Source organism: Heterocephalus glaber, unplaced genomic scaffold (genome assembly GCF_053883595.1).
Source record: "Heterocephalus glaber isolate CG9 unplaced genomic scaffold, H.glaber_assembly_v1.0 deba00001460, whole genome shotgun sequence".
NCBI classification, from domain to species: Eukaryota; Metazoa; Chordata; class Mammalia; order Rodentia; family Bathyergidae; genus Heterocephalus; species Heterocephalus glaber.
This window is the reverse complement of record NW_028258307.1, coordinates 12,718,705-12,731,784: the sequence shown is the minus strand read 5'-3', so window position 1 is coordinate 12,731,784 and position 13,080 is coordinate 12,718,705. Positions and strand designations below refer to the sequence as shown.

The window sequence follows — 13,080 nt, the reverse complement described above, 5'->3', positions numbered from 1 at the left end:
AAATACCAAGATGGATTTACCATGAATGGAACTTGGATTTTGGGAGCTCTCCCTTGCTAGGGCCCCTTCCATATGTGTGACTTTAACTTTGTATTAACAATTTTACATTATTTTCTTTGTAGAGCACCTCCAAAATAACAATAAACTGCAGGCATTATAGATCCAAGATCAGTCTTCAATGTTTTTGTTCATTAGTGGAATATTGGAGAAAGGAAAAAAAATTCTACTCAGTCTTCATTGGCTTACTCTGAAAGAGTTGAGATTAAATACAAGACATATGCATTGATATTTGTGTGTGTGCATGTGTAAAGTCAAACTATATAACAACCTGTGCCCAAAAGAGTTAACACCACAGGCCTGAGACTCCCATCCCTGGCAAAGCCTCCTGGCAAGTTTGGGCCTTGCTGGCATGTGAGAACTAGGAGTTTAGGAGTGGAACACCACCCTACCTGATAGGTATGGTTCACTGCACCTAAATTACAAACAGTATGGTTTGTCCTTACCAGGTGGTTTCCTCCTGGAGTCTGAAATATTAGTACATGATAGGCAGATGAACGTTTACAGAACCAGCCCCCAGTATCCAACTCTGAGCAATGAGTCTGTAATGGGTATTCTGGTAGACAGGTATCACAAGTTTTATAATGCATTGCTGTGGGAATTAAGCCCCCCATGCCACCCCGTCCCTGTGTGAGTGTACTGGGATGAACTTTTGGAAACTTGGTACTGATTCCTTTTCCCTTTGCTTATTTTACTTTGTATCTTTTCATTGTGATAAATCATAGCCAGAGTATAACCATGTGCCTAGTCCTGAATTCTAGAAAATCATAGACCCTGGACATGGTCAAGAGGACCCTTGACACATTGTCCCCCTACAAACAGAGGGTATGAAAGTTCAGAGTGATCGTTTCCATTTAGTTGGGACAGGATAACATCAGAGAAGGTTTTTTGCAATAATGGTAAGTAAATAGGGACTTAAAGAATTGATCAGGTGTCGGGAAAGAGTATTTAAAGGGATCTAAGTACAAGACGTGGAAACAAGAAAATATAGATTAAAAAGAAGGAAGTACATAAAATAGTTTGTAAGGGGCTTTTAAGAAGAGACTTTGAAAAATAGAATGCATTCCCTTTAATTTTGTCTTACACGTATTATTTGGCTTAGAAACAGAAATGGTTTTAAAATCCAACAAGGTCCTTGGAGCTAAAGACTCTTTTTTAAATGAATTTGTACAAAAGTTAACATTAGAGCAAACATTCAAGATTCTGCATTCTAAACATGATCTTGCTGTTATGAATGTGAAAATTGAGAACATGATACAAACAATGCATATTGAATTGTTAATAAGCATCAGAGTTATCCCCTTAGATTTTACCTCTGAATCTGTACTACATATTATTCAGTGGCTATTATTGTTTTAATTTTCTGATCATTTCAGTATTTGCTTTATATTACTTTATATGTCTAGTTTGTTTTAGTTAATGTTAGTTAAACTACAACATGTTTTTCACAATATTAGTAAGACTGATATGCTTTGGATGTGTTAAAAGTTGATCCAAGAATGATAGAGATGCTTTACATATTCAAGTTAATGTATGTGAGATTATCAAAATATCTTGGGTGTGAAGAAAGCGGTATTTATTTATCCACCAGTGACGTTTTGGGGGAGAGCTACTTTAGATATTAGTAATTAGTTCTTGTTGCTGCTCTTTAAAGTGCATAAGCGCACAAATTCATTCCTTGAAATGAAAAATTAGCCAAATTTGGCCTTTCTTTTACTTTGTCTACAGTGAAGGATCATTACTTTCAACTAGCAAGAATATGTTATGTACTTCACAAAAAAATTTCCAAAGCAAACTGTCAAAAAAAGAAAGCCTTGTGCTTCCAATTCAAATCAACAGAATTTTCTTTTAAATAAAATGCTGTGCTTCAGGTTTGTGTAGGAAGCAGCTCCCAAAATCTGATCTATGTAAGAAAAGAAATTCAAAGGGCACTATCTTAACAAAATGACGATTCAGATAGTTTCCATAATTTCCCTGTATATTCCTCAGTCTTTACTGATTTGACAAAGTTTCATTTATATTTTCAATTGTTCTTTACCTAGAAATATCTTATGTAATGTTTAGGTAAAGGTGGCATATATTTTATAAAATATTATTCCTAAACTTTCACTTAGTTGAGTACCCTATCTCATTCTGCAATATATGCAGATGTATAATATAGTCAATATAATTTTTTCAACAAACGTACTGATGATTATTGTATACAGGCATTATATGGATCATAGCACTTTATACAGGTATTTTCTTTCTATTAAATACATGTTTAATTTCATTTCTATACATTATCTCTCTGTATTTTGCCAATTTATCTTTAAGATTCCAAAGTGTTTTCCAGCAAGGTCAAGGTGAAAATGTTCCTCATATGTAAAATGTGAAGGGAATTCCTTCAGCTCAACCTGAGCCAAGCATTTGCATTTCTGAACAGGTGTTTAATATTCTGATTTATTGAAATACCCATCTTAGCTTGCTGATGCAAGAGACCTATAAGTCAGCTAAACCTCAGACAACATATTTTGGAGGGTAAATTTGATAGGTTGATAAAGTAGAGCAGGATGTAAAATTAGAAAATAAGTGGAAATGAAATGAACTAATTTGAGAACTTTCACAGAGCTTCAGTCAAGTTACACACTGAAACCAAAGCTGAGTAAATTAGAATGAATTTAGTTGATTTAGTAAAGAAGTTAGAGGAAAATTAAGATAATCTAAGACTTTATGTCCTGAGGCTTTTACTTTATATGTCATCACTCCTTAGGCAATTTCATCTAGCCTCATGACTTTATGTAATCTGTAAACCAATAACTTTCAAGCAGACATTTTTAGCCCAAATGCCTGCCGTGAATTCCAAATTCAAGTGTCTTACTTAAATTGCATAAGTGTGTAAAAAGGATGACATCTTACGTGAAGTTGCTTAATGAAAATCTTAAAACAAAAATTTTTGTAAAGATTTCCTATAGGAGTACTTCCAGGGGTAGCCATTATGGGCTTGAGAAGAACAGCTCAGCCAAGAAGGAGTGAAGAACAGTATCCCTCCTCCTGAATGGGGACTTTTTAATAGAAGATGCACTTCAATTTGTTCCCTCTGAAGGGGTTTCATTCCCCAATACTTGTCATTCATTGGCTCAGAGTCATTTAGGCAGAGGAAGATTTCCCAGCATGTTGACGCTTTTCACATACAGATGAACTGTCCAAGAAGCCAAAGGGACAGTTTCCCAAAGAGAATTCCAAGTGCAGAACTATACAAATGAAAGCACCCAGCATCCAAGAGAGGTATTATATTCTGACAAATGGTGGAAGAGTTCAAAAAGGATCTCATTGAAATATTGACAGTATCTATTATGGCCCATCCTGTATACCACCTTGATCCATACAAACTCTTTTCATCTTGTTAAAGGATTCTTATAGATGGTGATTAGTTATAATTTCTAAGAAGAAATTTGAAACACATGGGTTAGTAGAATGAGCTCTTGTTACTACAGCTGCTAATCAATACCAAATTCATCATCTCCTTGTTCTAACACTCTTTCAATAGCTCTCATTCTTGATTCCCCTTACTTTAGATCAAGTGGCTTGCTAGTGAAATGTCTCTGACTTTTAATCCTGATACCATAAATTTACCAGGCTGTAGTTACTGTAATCACCCCATTAAATTAAACCAAATTGTAGGTAAACATAAGTGTGGGTAAGTGAAAAAAAGTTGCAGTAGATCACCCCAATTTTAAAACATCTTTTCTCATTATGTACCTGCCTCCCCATGATGAGCATCTTCCATTGTTTAGTGAACTGCTGCTCTGTAACTGGAAAAGCTCCAATCATGTGGTCAATTGTATCTACAGTCTGGCCTTCTGTCTTTCTAGGGCCAAGCAGCATTTTTTAAATGCATAAAAATAACTCTGCTACAAGAATATAGACAATCTGGAACATGAACGTTTTAGTACAGTTTTCCATTTGGAGCTTTCATCATTGATTTCTTTGGGGGTGGTTCCTTCATTTTCTAAATAGAATACTTTATTTGGACAGGCTTGATATGACTTAATGACAGATACTCAATTGCATCTGAAAGGAAGATAAATTAAAATATGTCATAAAATTGCATGTTATATTTGAAGCTTGCCGGAAAACCTACATGCATTTCAATTTATCATGATACTTCTAGGAGTATGAAATTTGAAAACTTTTATAGTTCTTACAGGGTTGCTTATATTATAACTGAAACTACTGAAGAACCTTCTCTCATTTATGGTCCCCCTCAAAACTGCAGCCATCCAAGTCATCTTATAAAGGGGTCTGTGAATAATTATCATCATAAAGTGAGGTTTATGCTTCCTCTAATGCTAAAATTCCTAGCAAGCATTCTGGGTCTTTTCTAGTAATAAGACAGTGGGCAAATTTGTCCTTCATTCTAGACTAAATGTACTAACATGCACCAGAATGTAAGATTCCTAAATATGTGGCTGGTTTGGTCATTCCTTGAATATGTGTAGATTTTTTCCCTTCTCACCTCTGAAACATACATGTCTAATAATGCATTCAGAGTATTGCCCTTATTACTCATGAGATCTGATTATAAATGATGATACCATGAAGATAAAAGACTGCTCTGATATTTGACAATTATCAAACAATTGAAGTCACCTTTTATCTGTGTTGTGGCATAACATATACATTGATGTCTATGCCAGGTGAATGCAAACTACTTTTGATCTGCATTTATGGTAAGTATTGAAAATAGCACATTACAAGATCAACAAACTCATGGTGGAGGCCAGTAGTCTGTTTAGCTAAAGATATCACAAATAAAAAAGCAGCTCCAATTAAAGCTTCTATTTGGTTACCTCTGCTGGGGTCTACTGTCATTTGCCTGACCCACCAAGATTCACAGGAAACAGACTAAGTTAGGGTGACATGAAGAAACAATCTTATGTCTTTTAAGTCTATTTTTCACACAAAAGCCAAAACAATTCCTTTCAAATATATATTTTGTAATGTCTTGCTGCTGTTCAAGGCCTCCTTCTTTAAATATCATTCAGAGCATACATAAATCCTAATATTGACCAGGTAGCCAAAATCTGGGCCTGTGCACTGTCTCTCTTGGTGTTTTTCTGATCACTTTTGTCCTCAGTCCTTCTGCTGCAGACACTGACTTCTTTCTATTGCTCAAACCTAAGTTTTGCTTCAAGGATTTCCCTGAATCATACCTGCCCTGACATCAGTATGATTGGTACCCTTCCTCTTCTTAGCCTTCTACTCAAACTTTAACTTATTGATGAGGATCTGTCTCCTTCCCTATTTTTTATTTCAAGATTTTGTTATAATCCTCAACATTATTTTATCCTGGCAATAAGTTTATTTCTTCACTTAATGAGGATATTTACTTACCCTTACCACTTAGAAAAATGATAAGTGGTATAACTTCAATAAATATTTACTGAGGAGGTGAACAGAACCTGTTTCCTTCTATTCGCTTATAGAATATATGTTCTTGACAGGGAATTTGTGGATTTAAATACCAATGACTCTCGGTCTAGGCCAGTCATGAAGTCATCACTACCAATACACATAATGTTTAGGCAATACCCTAGAGAAGCTCTGACACAAAAATTATCCCAAGTGCTAATTTCATCTTGAGGGAGGGATGGATGTGTCCCCAACCCAGTCAAGTAGTCACTGACCTGCTAAAGTAGAAAGTGCATAGATTCTTGGATGAGAAACTTTCTATTTGGTCAAACACAAGAAAGGAGCATCCATGAGAATTAGCCAACATCTCAGCAGTTGGGTGATGGGAGCACTGACCCTTAGTAAGTATCTGGGAGAAAAACAACAGCTTTTGCTACAAATTACTCCTTGGACCACTGCAATCTACTTATGGATCACAATAAATTCCCTTTACTAATATAGCTTCTCCAGGATTCTGATTGTGCACACTTCCTTTGGGAATATAAAAGAGGAGAATAAGTGAGATAAAATAAAGCCCTCGTTGCTACATTTTGTTCAGAGGTCATAACTGTTAATCATCATCTTTTTCACCCACATCCAGTCTAGATTCCTTTTATGTTTTGCTAGCACTTCTGCCTATCTAGATTGTTTGTCACCTGAGGGATCCAGTTACCATAACCTTATTGAGACATAGTTACTATATTTGCCCACTTTTAGTCACAATACAAGAGAAATACATTCCCTAGTATATCACTTGAGGAGCCACTGTTATATAGCCGTCACTGTTATATAGCTGTTCTTTCTCATGCTGTGAACCAGTGCCAAAACCTGAGTACTCTGAGTGTCCGATCTACTAATGTGGGACAAGATTCTGCTTAACAACATCTCAGACCTAGGAACTCATTATATAGCAAAAAAGGTGCAGCAGTGGTTATATGATGATGGGATTCACCTACCCTACCAACCAGATGCTGTTAGCTTGATGTAGCAATTATATTGCTTTTTGGGGGTGCATCAGAGGTTTCAGCTTAGAAGACAACCTGCGATAAAGGGGCTAAATTACATAGGATGCAGTCTATTTTTTTATACCAACATCCATAAATTGGATTTTTGCCCCTTATGGGTATGGTAGTTGGGTCCAAATCTAAAGGGTAAGAATCAAAGCTACCCTGCTCATCATCTCTGTAAGTAGTTCTCTAGAGGATTTGTACTTCCCATAGACTCCCTTTGGGGTCTGTAAGTTTGTAACTTCTGGCTCAAAGAAGGGACATGCCAAACTGAGGCCACACAAAGAGTCCCAGTAGACTGAAAGTTATGATTGCTACCTGGTCACTTTGGGCTCTTTCCAATAATACCCCAGCAAGCAAAGAAATCTGTTGCCACTCATGCTAGCTTTTGTTAGCCTGCTGAATTGTGTCTGAGGCCTTGTGTTTATTCTGAAAAATGGTAGGTACAGAGGGTATGAAATATGTCCTCTCTTTTGTCCTTCAATAACATGGTCCTTAAATGTTTCGATCTGTATTTATTTGGTGGTTTCTTTCAACATTAGAACCATCTTTAGTTTGTGCCATTTTCTAATAACTGGAAAAGTTGGAAGATCTTTTAATGGGATTTAATATGAACAACATTTGTATGATTATGAAGAAGAGACTTCGTTTCTAAAACAAGAAAATTTGGCTCATGGTTTTTAAGGACTGCTTTTAACCCCATCTTTATTGTCAGTATCTAAATTCAAGAATTACCTACAAAATGTTAGGATCAATTTCATTTATGACCTCAAACAATATACTAGATTGACACATTATTTTAATGTTTAGTCTATTTCATTCTATAACCACTCCAATCACCCCTTAAGAAGAGGACAACTCAGAAATGTCCACAGCCGAAGTAATTTAAGCTGGAAACAGTTAGTTGTTAAGAAGCACTATATTTGTGGGCCTAAAATTCAGAATTGGGACTCAGATTGGATCACAAATCAAACACAATGGGGCATGAGATTACTTTTGGCATTAAGTCTCTATGCTGAATCTCAGCTGAAGAACTCTGCCCTATTACCAAGAGTGTGGGCATCTCGGATCTCTTCACTTAATGCTCAGTGAAGAACAGACTCCTAAATATGTCCAAAAAAAGGTCATACTAGTCACCCATTAAGAGAGGACAAGAGAGGTAGAAGAAAAAAGCAAAATATTAAATGGGTAACACTGGCAGTGGTAATCTCAACATTTATAAAGTGGATCACTTCAATTTAACTTAAACTCATCAATATTGTGCCTATTTGTTTATCTTTTTTTACTCTGACATATATTATTAGACTTATAAGATGGATTTAGGATATCATGTCTTTTAAACCTGCCTAATAATATGAATAGTTCTTCCCTATCCATAGGTTATGGGAAGAGGAGGGATACTTTCTTCAAGAGTCTGGGACCTTCAGGTCTGCCTTAGGAAACAGATGAAAGTAAATATTCTGTACAGGTGAATATTCTGTAACAGGGAACTGGTTATGGATTCGAGAAGTCCACTGTGCAGTGTGCAAGCCATTAGCCACAGTTGGCTATTTCAATTTAAATTAATTGCAATTTTATAAAGTTTTAAAGTCATTTCAACTGAACTGACTGATCATGCGTGGGCCTCAGGGAATTAATGACTGTGACCATGGTACTGTGATAATGTTGAATGTTGTTTTTCCAGACTGAATCATACAGTTAAAGTGGACTAGTATTTGGTTCCCCTTATAACTCTGAAGACAAATGAATAACATGTGGATTTGTGATGCCAGGGATGGAAATGATCCCTCATCATTGACCATCTGTCATATTACATGGAAAGAAAGCAAAAATCCACCTCAAATTTTAGTGTTTTTCAACTGAAGTGAATAATTTTAAATGATATTTATTTCACTCAATTTATTTCTAAATTTTGCAGATATTCATATGTCTCAGCATAATGAATCTCTGACATAATGGGAACATATACTCAAAGTCTAACTAATGAACAGGTTTCTTTTTAAAATTAGGGGTGAGGATAAAAGATAGTATTTAAAGGAAGAGGGCTAAATACTCTTGGTATTCTAAGCAATCGAATGTCTCCTTCAATCTCTCTCTCTCTCTCTGGATTTCCTCACCTAAAAATTCAATATAAGAACAATGGATCTGAAGACAAATTGATGCTCCTTTGTCCTTAAACATCTTTGAAGTCATTAAACAATAGTAACTTTCTTTAAATGCATTTTATTTAACATGGTAGTTTGGTAGTCACATCCTTGTAGATTTACCTATGATTCTGTTTTAGGAAAAAGTTTCATTTTGCAGATTTCCCAACTGAACAGTAGGCTTCATTTAGTTCTATCATCTGTAAAGATGTATCAGTCAAGGGCTTAGACATATTTTAGTTCAAATGCTTCGTGTAAATTTAAGAAGCATTGTTTGTTATTAAAAACCAAGTATGAGTTTTGATCATCTTTAATCTCCTCAAATAAAAGGTGATATGCTGACTTTGTTTCCATAGGATCCCCTTCATCTCCTCTTGCTTCCTCTCTTCTTTCTTTAGATTATTAGATGTTACTTTCCTTAGATGATTAGATAACTTTTTTTTTACCACTTTGGTTTTTTTTTCTCTTGTTTTCAAGTTATAGATGAGTCATGTGTTGTTGATTCTCTTAGCTAGGTTAATTTTTTTGCTTGCTACCATTCAATATTTGTTTCCTTTCTATGCCCTTCATCACCCCTATTTTTGAGCCCTTTCCATGTATCCTACTGTGAGGAGAATGTTGGCAGCTGTGTTTTTAATGTAATTAATGTGCATAGTCAATTTGGATTGACTAGGCCAAATAAATCCACTTTGAGACATAAACTACCCAATTTGGCTGTCTTTGTTGATCAGATTAACTGGATAATTGTCAAATCTCTATCTCACTAATTACTGCAGAGACACATTATGTATTCCCTCATTTGATTCTCATTTCATTAAAATTTACAACCAATGCTGCATGAAGAAATAATGACACAGAAATAAACCAATTTAAGATGAAATTCAATAACCATGTTCATTGTTTCCCATCTTATCTTTCCACCAAAGTGAGAAAAGGGGGAAGTTATAAGAATATACATTTTCTTGCCGCCACAGGGCAAAATTGGACAAGGGGAACTCTGTCCACTATACCTGACACCCACGAAGATGACACTTCCCCTCACAACACACTGAAATTCTCAGGCCCAATAGCTATTTTCTCTTCAGAAAATGAAAATGAAATACTGAGTAGCTTATCTCAGACCTTCAGTCTGTCAGAGGGAAAATTTTTGCTACCCAAGCTACAATGAAACATTTATTATTCAGCAAAGATTATTTGTTTGTAGTCTGTGCTAGGTGAAAAGATTGTAGGATCTTAGCCCTGCAAATTCACATTGGTCTTATAAGCCTAACCAGGTCACCTGGTAATTACAGTTTATTAAGAACGTTTTCCCCCAACTCTTGGTATTTCTACTATTTTGAGATGATTTCGCTTAAAGTGAAAAAAGAACACACATATATTTTGTGATGCCCCACCTAAAAAAACTAGACAAAAACACATATGCTGAAAAACTAATAAAAATTTGAAGGTCAATAATCCATGTATCGCAAAATAAATTTTATAATTTTGATAGGCCTCTAATAGAAGGGTTGGGTTTTGCAAAAATTTACTTGTTCCAAGAATAGAACAAGATGGCTAATTATAATAAAGATTATTATAATCATTGAATGCTCTACAAATACTGAATTCAACTATTGTATTTTAAGGTTCAGCAGAGTGAATTACAATAGCATATTCATTTTGTACATGAACATCCATTGTATGAAAGCATTTTACTTATGTCAATTGAGTATTTTTTTCTAAATGGAAAAATACGATAAAAATAATAATAGCATTTATTGAACACTTGTGTAAAGTACTGAGTTCAACATTTTACCCAGGATAACTGCGCAGGGGATTGCACCAGTTCTATAAACTCTTCTTGAATTCTTCTACAGGTTCTTTTACTTGATTTAGGATGGAGAGAAGCATTCTCCTAATCACACTTAATAGCACTTCTCTTCTATCAGTCCTTCCTTCTTTATATAGCCTGAAGATGGCTGGTAGCGTTAAAAAATTGTAACACTAGTTTGGGAGAGGGCACCTCTTAGTAAATCCTATACAGACAGCCTTTTATAACATGAAGATACTGCTCACCTGTTCTCAGGTGCAGCTTAGAAACAAGACAGTCAGGCTCTTCCATTTAAGATTTAATTAGCATTCATCTAATCAGCAAATATCTATTGAACACTTAATGCTCACACAGACACACACACACACACCCCAAATACATCCCAGACAACTAGGAATACAATGATAAGTCATGAAATTTACAGTATAATAAGTCATTTTGGCAATCATAAAATCACACCAGTATGTATTGACACATTTTTATTCTTGTGTGTGTGTGTGTGTGTGTGTGTGTGTGTGTTTTTGGTACTGGGGATCGAATTCAGGACCTTGTGCTTGCAAGGCAGGCTCCAGAACCGCTGAGCTGAATCCCTGGCCCTTGACATATTTTTATAAGTGTCATGAAGGAATTTTAAGTCATTATGGAACATCTTGGAACACTAGGTGAAATTGAAAATAGAGACACAGAATTTATTCTATAGAGGTAGTGGTTCTAAATATAAGAAATGATATTCTCCAGAGTAAGTATATAGAAAAAAGTTCAGAAGTCTAAAGATAGAGTGGCAACAAACACCCTTAGTTGCAGAGAAGAAGTCTAACAAGGGACCCTACAAGAACAAGAAATTGGCCAGAAAGTTAGGAGAAAATCAGAAGTATGCTAAGCCATGGAATACCAAACAGGAGGGAATTTCCAAAAGAGCTGGTGTTCCAGAAAGTGGAACTCCTTGGAGTTTAGGGAAATTAATCCCGAGAAAAGCTTATTAGGTTTGACACAGATGGAAGCACTAGCCACTTGCAACTTCAGAGAAAGTGTCCTTAGTTTTATGAGAAGACATACCAAAGATATTGGAACATTACAAAGAAGGATAGAAATTAGGCTGGAGAATCCAAAAGGTGCTCTCTGGGTAGGAATGTCCAAGCTGAATTTTAAAAAATGAGTAATAGACAAAAATACAGGAACAACATGTACAAAGCAGAGGGAAACAAAAGACTGAAGCATAGTCTGGAACTGTAAGTAGTTAGGAGCAAGCAGTTGCATTTGGAAAGCAAGAAAGATAGAACTGTGAGATAAGGAGGGACCTGATCCTAAAAGGTCTTTGGAGTAAGGTAAGGAGTAGAATTGGACAAGGAAGTTTATGGAGAACATTTAAAGATTTAAAACAAGACAGCAGTGTAAAAAGATCTGAGTTTTGATAATAGTACCTAAGTTAATCAATTTAGGGAAAGACACAAATGATAGTTTTAAAAAAATGACAGCCAAAGTTAATCCTAGAGGTTCAACTTCAGAAGTAGGAGTAAATGTGACGTACGTGTTAAAATTAAAAATTGTAGAGTTTGAGGTCTATGGAGATTGTAGGCCAAATGAGAGATGAATCTAAGATGATGCTCAGGTTTCTGCCCTTATAACCAGGCTAATATGCAGCCATTTACTGCTAAAGAGAACACAGGAGTGGAGGAGAGTGGGCTGTATGCATCCTGGAGTTTTCTACGTGGCAGTCATAACCAGGGAGGGGAGTCTAGGCTGCAAAAAACAGTTGTACATAGCAGCACAAATGCCCAGAAATTTTCTTCTAAAACATAGGAATATAATTAGATATATAATTATATAATATAATTAAATTTAGCAAAATATTCCTGAAAAATCTAATTATTCTCTAAGATCCACGGCACAAGCTTGAATAGAAGGTCTAGAAATTTTCATTTAAGATTCTCCTAAAGGAATCTGTCGGAAGGAAAGCAATTTCAACTCTCTCCTCTTTCAGTTGATATGGATTTTGTGAGAGCCAAACACCGTGCTTAGTGATTTATGGGCACTATTTGCAACTGCACTGTACACTTCCTCTTTCTTGTGCAAAGTTCACACTGAGATGACAAATACCAGTGCCTGAGTACCTGATTCATTAGTCCATGCATTCAGTTTTAGAAAATTGGACTAGTTATAGAAATAAAACATTCAGTTTTTGAGTAATGTTTACTGCCCAAGAAGGTGGTTTTTATCTACAAGGAGTTGCTTTTACACCAAGTGAAAAGTTAGAAATTACTGTAGTTGTCTGGCTGATTGAACAACCTGATAAATAAAACTGTTAATGTGTGGATAAACAGCAAGTCAGGAATGTAAATTTCATTAAACTTCCATAATCCCAAGAATCCAATACTGAGAGAGAAAATGAAAAAAATACAAGATATTCTGGAAACATAAAATAAATCCCATAGAGGTAGAGACAATAAAGAGAACAATATTCACTGTACTGCTGTCAGCTTTATTCCACATAACTCACACAAATAGCTTATTTTCTGCCCAGAAAATGCTCCTGGATAAAAGAAGAGATACACTGAGTGTTTATTCTAAAATTACCTAGTGTGAAACTTACGACATTTGTTTCCTTAAAGGACTCTATCTGACATTTGAA

General features: G+C 35.5%; 1 protein-coding gene across 21 annotated transcripts in view; it reads left to right on the top strand.

The window, feature by feature from the left end:
* The window catches only part of Marchf1 (membrane associated ring-CH-type finger 1), a 1,027,787-nt gene that overhangs the window by 867,007 nt on the left and 147,700 nt on the right, over positions 1-13,080 (top strand). The gene's annotated exons all lie outside the window — the stretch shown is intronic.